Raw genomic sequence first — 20,780 nt, 5'->3', positions numbered from 1 at the left:
TTACCGTCCTGGGTGCATTTCAGGACATCATCCTTATAGGGCTCATGGTCCTCTCCAGTGGGTACATGGTGACCCTCCTGTGCAGGCATAAGAGGCAGTGCCAGCACCTCCACAGCACCAGCTTGTCTCCAAAATCCTCGCCAGAACAGAAGGCCACCAGGACCATCCTGCTGCTCCTGGCTTTCTTCAGTCTCATCTAATCTTTGGACTGTGTCATCTCCTCCTTTAAGAACCATGTGGAAAAACGACCCTGTTTGTCATTGTATCCAGATGATGGTGGCCAACGGCTATGCCACCGTCAGTTCCTTGGTTTTCATCTGCACCAAAAAACAAAGTGTCACCCATTTGAAAGGCTTGTGGCAGAAGAATCATCAATGCATAATCATTGCATGAGGGATCAGTCCCCTGCATGAGCCACCGCCCAGCTTTGTCACAATGAACCATGGAGTGGTTGGTGCCTGTGCTATCTGTGTTGAAGGAGTATAGGAAGTGGGGTAATTTATTTCATTTTATTTTTTAAATTTTTTGAAATATTTATTTTTTAGTTTTAGCTGGACACAATATCTGGATTTTATTTTTATGTGGTACTGAGAATCGAACCCAGTGCCTCACACATGCTGGGTAAGTGCGCTCCCCCTTGAGCCCCATCCCTAGCCCCACGGGGGCTCTTTTAAATGATTACTTTGAAACTGGTGAATGAGAAACACCTCCCAGATTATAATCCAAATGGCTCCAAGATCAACTTCACAAACTCATATTTCTGCTTGATGTGGACAAGGGAGCTCCAAGAGGCCACTATCACCTTATTTGTCTGAGTCCCTACATCTATAGATATGCATAAATGTCTAAATGTTGGTCAACTCCAACATTATTAAGTTTCCTCCTATGTTTTTGTAAGGGTCTTATAGGATTAGCATGGATACTTCGGTGCTTGGTCAACTGGGAGTTGTTTTCTGTGAATTTTAGAAGTCATGGCCCAACTTCATTATCTGCATGTGGAAATTCATGTTTCTCAGCTCTATTTGGTGGAAGAGGTGCCCTCTCCCCTTGGAATGGTCTGGCATCCTTGATAAAAAAGCATTTGACCATTTCGGCCTCTGGCATCATTTAGAAATCTGTATGTCCGGAATCATAGCCTTTGGGACGGGAGTCCGCCAGGCTTCTATGCTAGCAAAGCAATAAATCTTATTTTTTTTTCCTTTTTATTGAATAAAAAGAAAGAAAGAAATTTCTGTGTCTATTAGGATGTATTTTTTTCTGCTTTTGTGAAAAAAATATCATTGGAATTTTGCTAGAGATGGTTGATGACTTTCCATGGAGTTGGATTCTTAGCAATAGTAATTCTTTCAATCCATTGGCCCAGGGGTGAAGGATCAGGAGAGCCAGAAGGTAGTTTTTAAATATTCAAATTATTCATCGAGGAAATGCAAATCATTGTGACAGTGACCTGGTCCCTGGTCCCCAGTTGAATAGTTATCAATAAAAAGGCAAAATTAAATGCTGGTGAAGATGTGGAGGGAAAAAGACCATTTATTGTGGGAAGGTAAATTAGTACTATAATAATAAAGATCAATGTGGAGACTTCTCAAGAAACATTTATAGATCCACCAAAGGATCCAGATAGCACACAGGCAGAGGAAGTAAAATCTGCACCAGAGTAATTCTGCACGACTGTGTTTTTCATATCACCATGAAAACAGCTAAGAGTCCCTAAGCCCAGGTGCCCACCAACACACGGTTGGATAAACGGGATCACCCCCCCCCCACCCCCAAATCCCAAGCATCTGTCTAACTTCTCATGAAATCTTTCTTGTCCCACATTTAATCTCACAGGTTCAAAATGCATGGTGCCATCCATAGTATGCCATCCATAGTCTGCCCGCCAGCAAATCCCAAGTGTGAGGGCAGTGGTCCCTTGTCACCTTCACATCAAAGGACAAGTGAGCCTGGTGGTTTGCCGCCAAAGACCTGGGAATACAAGTTCCAATAGCTGAGCTGGAGAAATATATGTGTCCATTCATCTGGTCTCTTTTTATTATAATTTATAAATTCTCCTTCCCATTTCCCTAATAATGAATGTGTCTGAGAGGCATTTTGTTAGGAAGACTATTTAGAGAAGTTGAGCCTTATCCCACTCAGATTTGTAGGCTCATGGTTATTTTTTAATGACATCTTTTCATGAAAATGCATTTACAGAGAAAAAATGTGCACCATGTTATGTTTTTCACCTTTAAGCAAATTGGACTTGACTCATGTCTTTATTGAGTTCATCAGGGACACAGATCCTCCTGCAGGCATGTTTGCATATCCCAGTCCTGACAGCTTTGCGATTAAGCTCCTTTGCAGTTTCTTGTTGTTAGAAGCATAATTTATCTTCTACAGCTTCTGAAAACAGATCTTCAAATATTCTTAGGGTCTAACCAGAAGTGTGAACACTGAGCTGGACTTAAAACCTTCCAATTTACAGAAACAATGGATGATTGTCAGCAAGGTTTTTCAGGAATAGCTGTTACTCATTCACCTAAACCTTCTCCAAGTTTTCCTCCTCCATATTGCTGGAGCTTGTAGATCTCACAGAGCCTGTGCACACAGCAGGGCATCTGGAGGGTGGTGGCTGTGCCCTCCCTGAGGTGCAAGCTCCCTCTAGTGCTCTTCAGAGTTCCCCAGCTAGAACTGTGCCACAAAGTAGAGCTTGCTGCCTAATTTATTCTAAGAACAAAGATTCATACAGAAGGATCAATCACATCATCTGCATCTCTTTTTTTCCATTTTTTACCTTAGGATACAGAAGATGATGGGAGCCCTGGTGAGTTTTAACTACATGACAATGACCCAGCAAAGTATTATTATTTTGGTACCAGGGATTGAACCCTGGGTGCTTAACCACTGAACCACATCCTCAGCCCTTTTTTTAAATCTTATTTAGAGAAAAGGTTTTGCTAAGATTTTTAGGGCCTCACTAAGTTGCTGAGGCTGGCTTTGCAGTTATGATCCACTAGCCTCAGCCTCCCAAATCCTGAAATCACAAGTACACACCCCCATGCCCGGCATGGGTTAGTTTTCCTATGATTTATGTCACTTTCTGTGGAAAGTTCAGTATTTTTGAGAATGTTTGCTTTCTCTATTTTATAAAATGTGATCGTTTTTGCTTTTGAAACTACATGTTTTCCAAGTACAATTGCAGTCCTAAGAGCCATAGTTAAGAATACTCCTTCATCACCCTGCAGTGAGAGAAGGGAGATTTCATCTTGTCCCTGATACTCTAGACTCCTGTTTGGTAGATTTGTAGACAAGTGTGAGTGGCAGAGTCATGGCTGTGAGGTGACATGCCTGACAATTTCTTTTAGCTTAGTTGTTTTTCAAGGCTCCTATTCACCAGAATGCTTTATAATAAAAATGAGATATTAACTCAGGCATAGCTACATGCTTATCTTTAAAATACTTACATGTAATATTTCTGTGAGTAAGTTGCATGTATTTGATAGGTTTGTTGTATGGATACATTAGTGTGTGATAGAAAATTTGGAGAGAAGCTAGGTATGGTGGTGCATGCCTGAAATCCCAGCAGCATGGGAGGCTGAGGTAGGAGGATAGTGATTTCAAAGCCAGACTCAGCAATGCAGGAGGGCCCTAAGCAACTTAGCATGATCCTGTATCTAATTTAAAAAAGAGGTGATGGTGACTTAGAATGTGGTTCAGTGGTTAAACACCCCTGGGTACACATTCTCTTCCAAAAAATGTTGGACCCGGCTGGATACCTCCATACATGTGTGACCTCACCCATTCTACACAGTTAGGTTTTTTAGTGAGAAATGTCCTCTCACTCTTGTTTATGCTCTGGAGAAAGGTGACTCATTTTTCTTGCTGCTCTTGTAGAATTTTGCCTTTATAAAAATAAGACTTGTTGGGAGTGGCCCTTGCTCCAAAGACTAACTTCCCCATCCCCAGAGAAGAGTGGTCAAATGGTGAGCCCTGCTGGCTCACATGATCCTTACCCACCAATCAGAAAGCACCCCTGCCAACTGTCAAAGCCTTCAATCATTAAACTGTCATAATTTTCAAACCACCCCCAGCCTATAAATATGCAAAGCTGTTCCTCAATAAACCGGCATTTTTTCCAACAACGAGCCTTGTTCATTCTTTCAGGACTTACCAATCATTTTAAATCAACAATAAGCAGAGGTCTTAATTTCTGAATAGCATTGAAAATTCATGTCTTCTTCTCATCCCTGCTTTATCCAAAAATTTTATATTCCCATGACTACATTATTTGAAGTAACATGAATATAATTCCATCTGATGCATAGATTTACACTTTATTGTAGCATGTGATGTAAGAGTTTTACAAGGCTATATTTGGGTACCTCAACTTTTAAAATGAATTGAATGCAATGGTAGCAAACTCTCCATTTTCCAAATATGGCATAAGAGAAAGCAATTTCACAACAATCATTGTACATTTTCACGTTAAAATGTTATAAATAAATGTTTATATGTTGACTATAAATACACAGATACAACATTATGCTTTAAAGCATCATTTGAATTAGTAACTCAAACAAGTATATGTGAAAGGCGGTATGACATTTTATGTATAAAAACAACTCAGTAGAGGGGAAGAGTTCTGAGCCTCCTTATTACTTAGAAATGATACAATTTGAGAAAATATGCAGGTTAATTACCATAATGTGATCATAAAATAATTTAAACATGTATAGATTTGTAATAGTGTACTCCAGATATAAGTCAAGATGTTACTTCAATTAAAGGTTATTTTTTTTAAAAAAATCTGCATTTAAACTTTTAAGCAAATATATACTTGAGTTCTGAATTCTAAAAGCTTTACCGTATATTCTCAAGTCTTTCACATGTCAGATTTCCTTAGCAATTTTTTCTTTTTCGTACCTGGGATTGAACCCAGGGGCACAATGTGACTGAGCTATGTCCTCAGCTCTTTCATTAAAATTTTGAGACAGGGTCTCTCTATGTTACTTAGGGACATATTAGTTGATGAGACTGGCCTCAAAGTTGTGGTCTTCTTGATTCAGCGTCCCGAGTCACTGGGAATTTCTTATCATCTTATCTTTCACATCTATATGCCCATGAACTAATTTAGCTTTAAGACATTGCTTTTTAGATGATATTCTGATTCAGTATGTAAAACACAAATTAAATCTTAACTAGTACATATATGAGAGTCTTGCATGAAATTTAATACATGTTTTCCAGAAAAATATTCTGACAGTAAGATATTACAAATTTTTCTAAAACAGGGGCTATGGATGTAGCTCAGTAGTAGAGAATTACCTAGCATGAATGGGGTACTGGGCTTGAGATCCAGAATTGCAAAACAAAAATTTGAGGATCAATTTTATATCTAAACCTCTTTGAGTTTGGAGAAATGCCACTGCTTTCTTGAAAGATGGAAGAAAACCTGGACTCCAAGAAGACTCATATTTCAAGATTAGTTTGGATACTTATCCTTTAATGAAATCCTCATAATGGAGTGTACCTGGATCTATTTTAATTTATGGTTTGGTTTATCATAAGAATTCCACAAATATAAATAGAAAACAATGCAAAAATGTGTTCTTTCTAATATTTTATAATAGCAGTTGTGTGAATGGGCCAGATTCTGACATGATAATCAAAATAAATAAAATATGTAATTATTTAAAAAATTCAAATAGTCATAAGCTCCATCAAATTTCTGCAGAGATTTCCAGTGTACTATACTATTATGGTAATTTTTTTCAGTTCTCTCAGTTAGTGACAGAAGGTGATCAGATATTAAAGCAATCCTAAGAATTCTACCAACTGACATAAATGAGGATGTGCATTTTAAAAATTAGAACAATCCTTAAAAGATAACCTATACAGGAAATTCTCCCTGTGTGACTTGTATGCATCATCCTCCTTACATCTGGATTTGTTAAATAAAAATTCCCCAGGGCACACCTTCCTCTACTGCTGGAAAATGCCATATTACATTCTGTCTTTATAAATTATATGACCCAAACTTCCATCATTTACAGGTAGTTTTATACCATGTTGATTCTTTTGAGAGTGACGGTCAATTGACCTAATGATTTCAAGATTCATCTGTGGTTTCTTATACATCAGCATCACCTTCCTATTTTATGCTAGGTTTAGGATTTAATGCAATATTTGGTCTTGCATATTGTACTACTGAAGATTCCACCTGTTGTGTGTATATGTATACAGTTTTGATTCTGATGCCTATGCAAGACTCATCTGTGGATTCCTATGCATCAGACTCTTTTTCCTATTTAATGTTGAGTAGAACTCCATGATATATCCAGAACATATCTTCATACATCCATACACTTGATTTTTGATTTTTTAAAACCCATGTTCAAATTAGCTCAATCATATTCCACATTTTGTAATGTCTCTACTCTGGGGTGAGTGGTTAGTGATATCTCCCATGCATTCCCAGTTGCCCTGTGGGTCCTCTCCCTAAAATGTGAGGCTGTCTTCTCTTGTCCACTCTCACAATGACCATGTGGTTTGGGGTATTATGTCTCCTAGGGTTTCCAAACTCAGCTTCAGGTTTGCATTTCTGTTTCAGGTTAAGAAAGATATTAAGATATTAAAATATCCATTCTGGCCATGAAGACAAAATACATAATTTTGAAAATAAAGCTGACCCTGCAGAGAAGATGTTATAAGATATGTGAGTAGAATTTCCAAGAAATATGAGATAACATGAAAATACCAAATTCAAGATTTATCAGGATAAATGAAGGCACAGAGCTTTAAACCAAAGGAATGCACAAATTTTCAATGAAATAATATCAGAAAATATCCCAAACCTAAAAAATTAAGTGCAAAATCAAATACAGGAGGCTTATAGGCCTTCAAATATGCAAAAGTAAAACTGTCCCACACCAAGGCACATTATTATGAAAGTGCCTACCATACAAAATAAGGATAGAATTTTAAAGGCTTTCAGAGAAAAATGATGTGTCACATTTGGAGGGAAATCAATCTGGATCTCAGCCATTTTTTTTCAACCATGACCCTGAAAACTAGTATGTCTTGGAATAATATATACTGAGCTCTGAAAGAAAGTGGATGCTAGCCAAGAATACAATACCCAGCAAAATAAAATGTCAGAATTGACATTGAAATAAAAAACCTTTCATGACAAACATAAGTTAAAAAAATTCCTAAGACTAGAAAGATTGCCTTACAAAACATACTCAAAATATTTCTTGAAGGATAAACGAAAAATGTAAGTGAGAAACAAGCAAAGAGGGGAAAGGACAAACTAATTCAAATGAAAAGCCAAAAATAAACCAAAATGACTGTAAATACAAATCATATCTGATTAACAACTATGAGTTCTCATAGGACTCAGCCAGTTCTATGAGACTTTAAAAGAAGAATTAACACCAACACTCCTCAAATTATTCCATGCAATAGAAGTGGAGGGAAGCTTTTCAAACTCATTCTATGAAGCTGGTATCACCGTGATACCAAAACCAGACGAAGACACATGAAGAAAAGAAACCTCAGACCAATATCCCTGATGAACTTAGATGCAAAAATTTTTAATAAAATTCTGGCAAACTGCATATAAAACCATTTAAAAAATCTAATGCACTACAATCAAGAGGGGTTCATCTAAAGGATGCAAGTTAGGTTCAACATAATGGAAATTAATAAATGTAATACATCACATCAATTGACTTAGAGACAAGAATCATATTATCTCAACAGACACAGAAAAAAAAACTTTGATAAAGTACAGCAAGCATTCATGTTAAAAGTTCTAGAAGAACCAGGGATACAGGGAACATATATTGTAAAAGCTATATATGCTAAACCCAATGCCAACATCATCCTAAATGGAAAGATAGAAAGCATATTCTCTTGAAATTCTGGTACAAGATAAGGATGCCCTGTGTCACCACTTCTTATTCAACATCATCTTGAAACTCTAGCCAGGGCAATTAGACAGAATAAAGAAATTAAAGGTACATGAAGATAAAAAGAATGACTCAAACCATACTTATTTGCTGATGACATGATTCTATATTTAGAAAAACCAAAAATCTGCACTAGAAAACTTCTGGAACTTATAAATGAATTTAGCACAGTAGCAGGATGTAAAATAAACACCTAAAAATCAATTGCATTCCTATACATCAGTGATGAATTGCCTGAAAAAGAAATTAGGAAGGGCTGGGGATGTGGCTCAAGCAGTAACGTGCTTACCTGGCTTGTATGGCGCACTGGGTTCAATCCTCAGCACCACATAAAATAAAATAAAGATGTTGTGTCAACTGAAAACTGAAAAATAAATATTAAAAATCTCTCTTTCTCTCTCTCTCTCTCTCTCTCTCTCTCTCTCTCTCTCTCTCTCTCTCTCTAAAAAAGAAATTAGGAAAACTACCCCATTCACAGTAGCCTCAAAAAAGTAAAATATTTGGGAATCAATCAAACAAAAGAGATAGACGACTTCTATAATGAAAACCCACAGAACCCTAAAGAATGAGATTGAAGCAGACCTTAGGAGATGGAAAGATCTTCCATGATCTTCAATAGGCAGAATTAATATTGTCAAAATGGCCATACTACCAAAAGTGAATGCAGTTCCTATTAAAATCCCAGTAACATTTTCCATACGAATAGAAATAATCAGTCATGACATTCATTTGGAAAAACAAGAGGCCCAGAATAGCCAAACAAAACAGAGCTACAGTATCAAAAACAGCACGGTATTGGCACCAAGCAGACAGGTAGACCAATGGTATGAACAGAAGACACAGAGACGAATACACAGAAATACAGTTACCTCTTACTAGACAAAGGCACTGAAAACATACCTTGGAGAAATGATAACCTCTCCAAAAAATGCAGTAGGGAAAGCTGGAAATCCACATGTAGCAGCATGCAATTAAACCCCTGTCTCTCACGCTGCACAAAACCCAGCTCTAATTGGATCAAGAACTTAGGCATTCAACCAGAGACCCTGTGCTTCCTGGAAGAAAATGTAGAACCAAATCTACCTCATGTTGGCTTAGGAACCAACCAACTTCCTCAACAAAACTCCTAAAGTGTAAAAAAGTTCGATCAAGAGGAAATAAATGGCATGAAACCAAACTTCAGAGCTTCTTCACAGCAAGGGAAATGATCAAGAATGGGAAGAGAGGGTTTACAGAATGGGAGAACATCTTGCCCACCCACATATAAGACAGAACACTAATCTCCAGGATATAATTCAAAAAACTGAACACCACAAAATACAAATAACCCAATCCATAAATGGGCAAAGAAAATAAGCAGACACTTAATAGAGAGAGAAATACCAATGGTCAACAAATACAGGAAAAATGTTCAACATTTCTTGAGTTTTTTCTAGCAATTAGGGAAATGCAAACTAAAACTATACTGAGATTTCATCTAAAGCCACTCAGAGTGGTAATTATGAAGAATACAAGTTAACAATAAGTGTTGGTGAGGATGTGGGGGAAAAGTTACACTCATCTATGGCTGTGGGACTGCAAAGTGGTGCAACCCTACTGGAAAGCAGAGTGGAGATTCCTCAGGAAACTGGGAATGGAACCACCGCGTGTTCCAATTACCCCTCTCTTCAGCATGCACCCAGAGGACTTAAAATCAGTGTACTATAGTGATGCAGGCACATAAATGTTCACACCAGCTCAATTCACAATCACTCACTGTGGAACCAACACAGGTGTCCTTCACCAGATGAGTGGGTGAAAAAATGGGCTACATACACACCATGGAATATACCTAAACAAAGAGGAATGATACACATTGCCAGTCAGTGGATGGAACGGGGGACTTTCATGCTAATGGGAGTTATTCAATCCCCCAAACTAAAGGCCCAATGCTTTATCTAGTATGCGGATGCTATCTCACAATAAGTGGGGGGTAGGAAAGAATGGAAGTACATTGGATTTGTCAAAGGTGGATAAAGGAAAGGGAGGGGAAATCTGAATACAGAAGACAGTAGAATGAATTGTGCATATGCATAAATGACCCATGTAATTCCATATCATGTACAACCAGAAGAGTGGCAACCTGGAAAAAAAATGGAAGCCCATAAACTACAAACCTAAAATAAACACAAGAATTTTAAGTATATCTTGCGATGTTCCAGGTATTGGAGTTAGATGATAATGCTCTAAGAAGACCTGAAATCAATGTAATAATAGTTCATACTGGTACAATAGATGAAAAGATTAGTTATTTCCCGAAAAAAATGGAAAATTAAAAGTATCAAATGAAAATGCAAAGAACTAAAAATATAGTATCTACAATGTGTAATTTCACATTTAGCTGGGCACGGTGGATCACACCCATCATCCCAGTGTCTCAGGAGGCTGAGGCAGGAGGATCGCAAGTTAAAGGCCAGCCTCAGCAACAGCATCCATAGTCAGGGTGAGAAATTCAAATTAAAGATTTAGGACCGTGGCTATAGGTTGGTGGTAAAGTCTGGGCTTAGCATGACCAGGCCCTGGGATCAATCCCTAGCATCTAACAATGTATATAAAAAAGATTTAGAACATGAAGTGATCTGAAGTATATAAGCATTCTAACTTATGGATAACTAGAAAGCTGAAATGAGGGCTGGGACTATGGCTCAGCAGTAGAGCACTTGCTTAGCATGTTCATGGCCTGGGTTCAATCATCAGCACCACATAAAAATAAATAAAAATAAAGGTATGGAGTCCAACTACAATTAAACAAATAAATATTTATTATTTTTTATTTATATATGACAGCAGAATGCATTTCAATTCTTATTATACATATAGAGCACAATTTTTCATATCTCTGGTTGTATACAAAGTATATTCACACCAAATTGTGTCTTTATACATGTATTTTGGATAATAATGTCCATCACATTCCACCATCATTTATAACCTCATACCCATTCCCTTCCCCTCCCTCAATGTCAGGAAACCAGGTGGTCCACGTGAAAATGGAGTGGGGAAGAGGGCGTCCATCAGACATCACAGGGAGAGGATCTACAGAGCTTCAGGTGGATCTAGGGACATCTCCCCCCCCTTCCCGAATCCAAGCATCACAACACGTGGAAAGGATATGAGTTAATTTGAAATTTGAATCCAAGTAAGAGAACTTGGAGTTGTCTACAAGATTGGGACACATTTTTTTTTTTTTTTTGTCAAGGGAACTCAGGAAATTTTGAGTACCTCTCCCCAGATGGTTGTTATCCAGAACAGAATCAAATCAAGGGGACAGGCAAAATGTTCCAATGGGGACTCCGTAGTTCTGTGCTCCCCAGTGGGATATTGTCACCTTAGTAGAGACACTAAAATTGCAGGCTGCAGAGAGATGAGCTCACAGCACCCTTTCTCTTAGACCCATGGAGGTAATGTATTGGAATTAGATGACAATGCTCTAAGAAGACCTGAAATCAATGTAATGATAGTTCATACTGGTACAATAGATGAAAAGATTAGTTATTTCCCGAGAAAAATGGAAAATTAAAGGTATCAAATGAAAATGTGGGACTGCAAAGTGGTGCAACCCCACTATGTTCAGGTGCACCAAGTGCCCTGCATCCATCCATGTAAGTGCCTCTTCGTTCCACAGAGATAGTGAGTGAGTACCTGGGGCTTGTAGGAGGACGTTGCAAGGGGCAAACTGGGTCTAGGAGTGAGGTTCTTGGTAGTTTGAGACATCCAGATTTCACCCATATATTTAAGAAGACTAAGGTGCTCTGTGAAATGTAAGGAAGGAGATCTTCCTAGGTTGCGTCATCCTTTGAGACACAATAAGTTAGGTGCTATTTTCAATAGGAAGTGCCAATTGTCTCAGGATTATACTTAATTTTCTTCTAACAACTACAGCAGTGCTCATGTTACATATGCGTTTCCCTGTTGATATGCTATTTACTCCTAAGCCAATAATCAGGGATGTAATAAGTCGCCTGTCTGCTTTATACTAAATATACTCAGGTTTCCTTCTCTCACCTTCCTAAACAAATAGAATATTACTCACCTGTGACTACTAGACTCTGAGGAATTAAAAACCATAATTTTATATAGCCCAGAAGGTAATGATGGCCACCTTACATTGCCACAGGCATCTATTAAACTTTTTCATGCAATCTTTTTGTCCTACATTTAATCTCACAATTTAAAAGTGAATGCTGCCACTCCATAGTGGGTGCTGCCCATGAGCAAATTTCAAGTTAGAGGACAGTGGTCCTGTGTCACCATCCCAGGAAAAGACCAGTGAATCTGATTATGGTGTCCTTCTCCTTCCCCAACAACAAGGTAACATTATTATCTATAGCTAGATAAGAAGAATATTTGCATCCATTAATCTTCTTTCTTTTCATTATTCACTTAAAGATTCTCTTTGCCCTTTTCCTAATAATGAAAGTGCCAGAAAGGCCTTTGATTATATATGCCACATTTTTTATCCATTCATCCACTGAAGGGCATCTAGGTTGACTCCACAGTTTAGCTATTGTGAATTGTGCTGCTATAAACATTCATGTGGCTGTGTCCCTGTAGTGTGCTGTTTTTAAGTCCTTTGGGTATTGTCTGAGAAGAGGAATAGTTGGGTCAAATGGTGGTTCCATTCCCATATTTCCAAGGAATCTCCATATTGCTTTCCAAATTGGCTGCACCAATTTGCAGTCCCACCAGCAGTGAATGAGTGTGTCTTTTCCCCACATCCTAACTCAATCAGTCCTGGTGTATTTTCAGGTCCTATTTCATGCAAATGCACTTCCAGAAAAAAAGTGAACCTATCTGCTTTTCTTCTTCCTAAAGCAGACAGGACTTGACTCATGTCATCATGGGAATGGATACTCCTGCAGGTATGTTTGGGTTTCCCAGTGATGACAGCTTAGGGTCTGTAATGAATCAACTTTGCTGTTCCCTATTGTTGTTAGAAGACTAATTTTTCTTTTAATGATTCTGAATACAGACTTTAAAATATTCTTAGTGTCTATCTGTAAGTGTGAACCCCGAGCTGTACTTAAATCCTTCCAGGTTACAGAAACAATGGATTATTTTTATCCTTATTTTCTGAAATAGCTGCCATTTATTCACCCAAATATTCTCCAGGATTTTCTCCTCCTTGATCCTGTGGCTTATATAAGTCACAGTGGCTTTGCATCCAGCAGGGCACCTGGCTGTGGGTGGCTGTGCCCTCCATGATGGGCAAGCTGTTTCTTCCTAGTTCTCTTCAGAGTTTCCCAGCTAGATCTCTGCCATAGAGAAGAACATCCTGCCCAATTTTTTCCTGATATCCAAACCCACTTAAAGCAGGATGAATCCCCCTCCCACATTTCACTTGTCCATCTTAGCCATGGGAATCATGGTAAAGTTGAACTACCTAGCAACCATGAATCAAAGTGTGCTACTTTGCTGCTGCTGGTATTATTATTATTTTGGTACCAGGGATGCAACCCAGGAATGCTTGACCCCTGAACCACAACCCCAGAACTTTTCACATTTTATTTAGAGACAGGGTGTCCCTAAGGTGCTTAGGGCCTCTTTAAGTTGCTGAGGCTGGCCTCAAACTTGTGATACTTCAGTCTCAACCTCCCAAACTGCTGGGATTACAGGTGTGCACCACTGCACCCAGACCACATTACTTCCCCTGTGACTTATGTCCCTCTCTATGAAAGGTTCAGTCTTCCTAATGTAGTTTGCTTATAACAGTGTGTTAACCAGACACCACCACATTGCTAAGAGCCACAGGTTAGGAGGCCCCTTCATTACCCTGCAGGGAAGCAGAAAGTTTCATCCTGGTCCTGAGTCTCTGGGCTCTTCTGTGCTAGAAAGGTGTGAGTGGCAGATGCGATGGCTGGGAGAGGACATGCCAGACAATTTCTTTTAGCTCATTTTTATAAAATATTCATTATTATTCACTAGAACTCATTCTAATGTCAATGAGCTATTAACACAGATGTAGCTACATACTTTTTAAAGTCACTTACATATTGTATGATATTTAAGTGAATTAGTATTCTGTATTGGATGTATGATTTGCTGATACATTATGATGTGATCTGAAATTTAAATGGAAGATGGGCACGGAATCTCAGTGTCCCGGAGGCTGAGGCAGGAGGGTTGTGAATTCAAAGCCAACCTCAGGAAATTAGCAAGGTCCTGGAAAACTTAGTGAGACCCTGTCTCAAAATAAAAACGAGGGAGAGACCTTGGGCTGTGTATCAGTGGTTTAGGACTCCTGGGTTCAATTTCTGGTAGGAAAAATAAACTCTTTGCACACAGCTGGATAGATGCAGAAATATGTAATTGCTCCTGGGTCTACACCATTTCTGTTGTTGAAAGTACTTGTTCATATTCCTTCATGCTCTGGAGAAAGGAGACTCATTTTTCATGCTGCTACTGTGCAGTTTTTCCTTCAGACAAATAAGACTTTCTGGCCATTTTAAAGCAACAATAAACTGGGGTCTTAATTTCTGAATATTTTTGAAAACTCCTGACTTCTTCTCATTCCTACTTTTCCAAATCTTTCATGTTTGCACGACTACATATTTTGAAGTAAGACTGAAAATCATGTCCTTGAATGCTCTGATTTCCGGGTGATTTAAACATGTTACTGAAAGGATTTTACAGTGCTGTGTGCTTGCCTTGAACATGTTTTAACATGAATTAAACACAATAAAAGCAAAGTCTCCATTTCACACAAATGGTATAAGAGAACACAATTTTAGAACTAAAATTTAAAATTTTTATTTTAAAATGTTGTACATAAACGATTATAGTTAAACATAGATGTTTAAGCTATTCTTTAAAGCTTCATCAGTATAAATGTTACCTACATAAAACAGTTGTTATAAGAATAGATGTATGTAATTTTATGTATAAAGATGTAAGGGAATAACATCTGTGCCTGTGATCATGTGTGCCTTGTGGAAGACCTTCCTAGTGTCATTTCTGGGCTTGTCATGGTAGCAAACCTGAATATACTGAATAAGTGAAAGAATAAAATTTTATTTTTCCTGATCACCACATTTGGGAAAAAAGAACTTTTTTCCCAATGGTGTAGAGAATTTCCCTTTTAGACAAACACTACATGTTCTTACTCATGTATGAAACCTAAAAAAAGCATTGCACACACTCTCCAAGAAATGTTGTTCTAGCAGATCATTCAACAAATTCTCCAGCATAAGTTTCAGTCTTGGGCATTTGATTCCAGAAAAATGTTACCTTGAACTTGTAATAGAGATAACAACTTACAGCTCATCTTTCAGGAATGGGCTGGACACATGTCCTTTAATTAAAACCTTGGAACACCAACTCTGTTTTAAAACAGCACCTAGTCTCTTTTAAATGTAGTTCTATTTACTACTCTGATTGTAAAGACTTGAAAAGGAAAAAAAAATAACTATGCTCTTGGTAATATTTCCAGAATGTTCTAATGTAGGCTAGTTTTTCTGGCTAGAGGATGAACAAAATTGTGACATATATAGCCACCTTAGAGGATTCCAAGGACAGACAAAAAGTTTCAAGTCCTCAGAACCTGATTGTGCAAATGTTCTACTGTGTTGGTTTTTCTATTTTTTAAAATGGAATTTGAACACAGGAGCAATTATCCACTGAGCCACATCTCTGCCCTATTTATATATTTTATTTAGACACAGGGTCTCACTGAGTTGCTCAGAGCCTTTGTAAGTGGTTGAGGCTGGCTTTGAACTCAAATCCTCCTGTCTCAGTCTCCTGACCTGCTGGGATTACAGTCATGCACCCCCACGTCCTGCGGGAATTTCTTTCTTCTCTTTCTTTTCAGGCAGGGACACATCTGATCTGTTATTAAAAGAACTGCATTGATTCTCCCAAGTCTTGTGCATGAAGAACTGTATGATAATAAGATTAGAAGCCAACATTTCTGGAGAGTTCATTATGTGCCACGAACACTTCCAAGTTTGGTAGGCACACTTTACTTTTTCCCACATAGTCTCTGCAGGATTCACATAACACAACTCTTTACGTGGACAGCTGAGATGACTGGACCTCAGAATCCCAGGGTGCTTAAGAAGAAGCTGTCATAAATGGTAGCTCAGACTTGCAACTTCAACCAGTCCGACATCAGAGTTCACACCAACATTTTCTTGTTTATATATTAGAAACATTATGTCTGGTGAGAAATAAGCCAGAGAGTTAACATGGTGCAGATATGAAGTAACTCCGTTCAGGTCTAGTCTGTGGACACTCATGTTTGGGAGGGACTCGCTTCCAGTTTCTTGCAATCAACCACCCTGAAATCTGGCCCAATTTGTAGACCTCCTATTATGTACCTGACAGACAAGATCAGGAAAAGGCAAATTAAGTAAGCTTCTGTCTTGCCCCAGACAACCTCAGCCATGAAGTATTAGGAAGGAAGTATTTTCTAAGATAGATGGCACTTCTTTTGAGCCATGATTTTTTAAAAATCACTGGTTCTTCTTATTTTTCACTTTGAGACAGGTTCTCAGGAAGTTGCTTAAGTCCTTGCGAACTTGGTGACATCAGCATTGAACTTGCCATTGTCCCATCTTAGATTCCCGAGCCACTGGGATTACATGAGTGCACCATGGCACCTGGCTGACAATTCTTAATGTACAAGAAAACTGAAGTATCAATATGTATGCCACTGTGGAGGTCCCAGTGAGATTCGAAGGTGTTGAGATAAGGCAATGTGTGAATAGAACATAGTTTTTTTTTTTTTTTTTTTTTTTTTTTTTTTGTGTGTGTGTGTGTTTGTGTGTGTGTGTGTTTTTAAATTTTGTGTTGGGGTTGCTTGGTGGGTAAGTGCACCAGCACCAAGTTACACCTGGTCCTTTTTACTCTGTATTTTGAAAGAGGGTCTCACTAAGACGCCCAGACTAGCTTCACCCTTGTGATCCTCCTGCCTCAACGTCTTGGGTCACTGGGATTTCAGGCAGAGACCACTGTGCCCGGGACCAGAACTGAGTTTTCATGTGGAAAAAAAATACAGTTGGATGAATTTCTGCTAAAAGCCACAGCCAAGTAATATGATGCATGGCATTTTTGGTTGAAAGGTGAGGCCAGCAAGCCATTGAGATGATATGATTATGTTAAGATCTGCATTCATATGGATATTGGACTCCTGCTGTCCACCTCTGCCTGCTATGGGACTCCTGAAGAGTTCCCATTGATTGGTGAAGTGCGGTAGGAGGGAATTCTGGAGGAGGGACTTCCTGTTGGGTTCCGGGAGAACGCCTCATGGGTCCCTTCGCAATCTTCCCTTTGGCAATCTTCCCAGGAGCATACAGGGCATTGGCAGCAGTTTCAAAAATAATGTTTGTTCCTGCTTGAGTGGCTCATGATTTTGTGCCCAGCCAGACTGTTGCAAATTTCCTTTTTCTCCCTCATGACAGTGGTGTTCATTTGAGATTGAGGAAGGAGGTCAGATTTGCAAAAAAAAAAAAAAAAGACTTTTTTTTGTGTGTGTTACTGTGGTCCTTCTTCTTCTCGTCCACATCTCCTTGCACATTACTGGGCACAGACCTAAGCCCACTGACCTGCCCATTGGTCTCCTGGCCCTGATCCACTTGGTGATTCTGCTTATCAGTGGCTTCATAGCTTCTGACATTTTTATACCTCAGAGGGGCAGGTGGGATAACCTGACATGTAAATTGCTCATCTACCTGTAGAGGTTGATGAGGGGCTTCTCCATCTGTGCCAGCTGCCTGCTGACTGTCCTCCAAGCCATCACTCTCAGCCCCAGGAGCTCCTACTTGGCAAAATTCAAACATAAATCCTCACATCACAACCTGTGTTTCCTTCTCTTCCTGTGGGTCATCTACTCATCCTTCAGTAGCCACCTCTTCATCTCCATTGCTGCTACCTCCAATTGGACCTCAGACAACTTTATGTAAGTCAAAGAATCTTGCTCCTTTATTTCCATGACCTTCTTCCTCCGTCACAGCTTGTCCACCCTGCTGACCTTCAGGGAATTCTCCTTTATAGGAATAATGGCCCTCTCCAGTGGATACATGGTGGCTCTCCTGTGCAGGCACTAGGGGCAGTCCCAGCGTCTCCACAGCACCAGCCTGTCTCCAGTGTCATCCCCAGAACTGCAGGCCACCCAGACAATCCTGCTGTTCATGAGTTGCTTCATGGTCATGTCCATCTTGGACAGCATTGTCTCCTATGCAAGAATCACAATGAAGGATGATCCAGTATTTTACTGTATCCAGATCCTCGTGACCCATAGCTATGCCTCATTCAGCCTTTGGTGTTTATTTGTACTGAAAAACGTATTATTAGTATTTTAAGATACATGTGGGATAAAACAGTAAACATTTCAGTAGCCAGTGGTGGATAAGTTCTGTTAAGGTGAAAAACTGTGCTGAATTTGGAGTGATTTATCATGACAGAGCGTGTAGAGTCTTTGGTTTATATGCAATGCAAAGTGTCGCTTCCTCTGTTAAACCGTACACTTGGACATAATGTGGATTACATGTACATCAAAGAAAGCCAAACCAAGTGCCTCTCCAATATATCATGGGGATGTCATGGTTCTCACTGGATCCTTAATAGGGGCCTGTGAGTTGGATGTCACTTGTCATAACCTGGGTTATTCCAAATTCTTTTTAGATACACAATAGTTCCAATGGTTCTCAAATATTGCATTGTCTCGATTATCTATATTTTTACAAAATACATTTGTAAACATATTCTACCATGAAATATCACATGATCCAGCACACACAATACACACTCATAGGTGCACACACACACACACACACACACATTCTACATGCAAGGAGTCAAACAGTCATTTCCAGATCACTGCCCCCAAAACCATGCTTTAAATAGTCAAACATAGAAACAACTCAACACCTACAACCATAAAAATATGTAAACAATACACAATGGCCTTAAAATGGAAGAATATTCTGGAACATGGGGCCGCACAGCTGAGTCCTCAAGTTACTCTACTCAGTGAAGCTGGTTTAGTTGCAAAGAACAAACATTGTATAAATGTACTTAAAGAAGGTGGGAGTTGGAGTGGGCAGAGTGACAGAGCAGTAACACAAGCGCTTCCCAGAGACCAAGAGAGGGGGCAGTGGGGAGCTGTCCCTTGGTACATGGAGAACCTCTATTCAGTTAGGAAGTGAGTGCTGTCGTGGGTGGTGGTGACTGTTGTGCAATAATGTGAATAGATTCAAGGCCACTTGACTGTATGCTGAAAAATGATCAGAATGTTTACGTTATATATATATATATATATATATATATATATATATATATATATATATATATATATATATATATATTATCCTCATAAAAATGTTTTTAATTATCAACTCAGTTATGCAAAATATTCTTTCTGAAACTATAAAGTAAGGGATAAGACTGTAAACGTGCCACAGGGTCATTTGGTGAGCTTTGAAACATCAGAGCTTATTTGTCCCAGTGATGTGAAGATTGGTTTTGAAAAACTCACTTGTGAATCTCAGCCTCTCCCAGAAGAGGTGTTCTCCATGCAGATCCTGATACGTGCCACTCTGGGCCGCTCAGCCTTCCAAAGACATTCAGCATTGCAGTGGGTAGCTCCCATGTTGTGGCTTCCTGGGTGAGAGGTGCACACGGTCAAAACACCAGGTTTGGACAGTAAGTCACACGTGGGAGTTTACCAATCATGACAGTAGTGCTGCGAAAATTATGCACTTGTCCCATATTCTATTTAATTAGAAAAATTAGCCAAATATAAAATACTCTCAAATCAAATGTCTTTATAAAAAATGTAAGTAGTAAAGGAAGCAAAGAATATGAGACTAAACATTTTAAAAATCAGAAAAGGAGCATAGAAAAGAGGAGAAAAGGGGACCAAAGGATTACAGGACAGAACAAAGTGGCTGATTAAGTTATTATGAATAGCTGTTAAATCTGAATCAATGAAACTCCTGAATCAATTGATATTGGGAGACTGAGATCAAAATAACAGCAACACAATCTTAAGACTGCACATCAAAGTGTAGTTGTAAACCAGGACAAAAGGACCAAAGAGACATGCAGAACATCCCACTAAGGGCAGAATACACTACTCTGATGTGCTCAGAGCAGTGCTCACAAGAGGACTCACACCAGGTCTCGATCTTAAGGACACTGCTATCCTATCAAGTATATTTACAAGCACCATAGAGTGAAGATAAAATTAAAGACTGAAAACTGCCAATCCCAACTACGTGGAAACTAAACAACACCGTTTAACCAGTCGTGCATGGAGAACTCACAAGTAGAATCAGAAATTTCCTTGAGAAAAAAACGAGGATCAAAGTACCACCTACTAGAACTTGGGGGTGCATCAGCAGGATGTCGCAGAGACGTGAAGCAACACGTTTCCATTCACAACCAGATTGAAAAAGAAAACCCTAGACACACACAACCTCGGAACACTGAGGTTGGAAACTGGAACAAAGCAACTATTGATGGAGAAGAGTGATCCAGTAACACAAGACACCCCACCCCTCCAAAAAGGAGCCCAGAGACATGGGACTTCATGATGGAAGGCTACACATTAAACAATTAGCTCCAAACCATCTTGATCTCCTCCAAATTCAACATGTTGAAAGCATCATCCATGGTGAAGGCCTGGGGTTTATCCATGGGACACAGGTGGCTCAGTACATGTGGAACAATTATACGGACATCCAATAGCATACAAATTCCAAGGAAGAAGAGACACTGTCTCATGAGTGATGTGTTCACATATGTATAAACACTAAAGATCCCACAGAATTCCTTTCAGGATTCTGA

At 39.0% G+C, this 20,780-nt stretch overlaps 1 pseudogene; it reads left to right on the top strand.

The window, feature by feature from the left end:
- The first annotated feature begins 234 nt into the window (after positions 1 to 234).
- LOC131424998 (vomeronasal type-1 receptor 97-like) lies at positions 235 to 18,342 on the top strand (annotated as a pseudogene).
- Positions 18,343 to 20,780: the final 2,438 nt, after the last annotated feature.

Source organism: Marmota monax, unplaced genomic scaffold (genome assembly GCF_021218885.2).
Source record: "Marmota monax isolate L192 unplaced genomic scaffold, Marmota_monax_Labrador192_F-V1.1 WCK01_AAM20220418_F8-fsc01895, whole genome shotgun sequence".
Classification (NCBI taxonomy): Eukaryota; Metazoa; Chordata; class Mammalia; order Rodentia; family Sciuridae; genus Marmota; species Marmota monax.
Note: the sequence above shows the minus strand (reverse complement) of the source record. Positions and strands in the feature narration are given on the sequence as shown.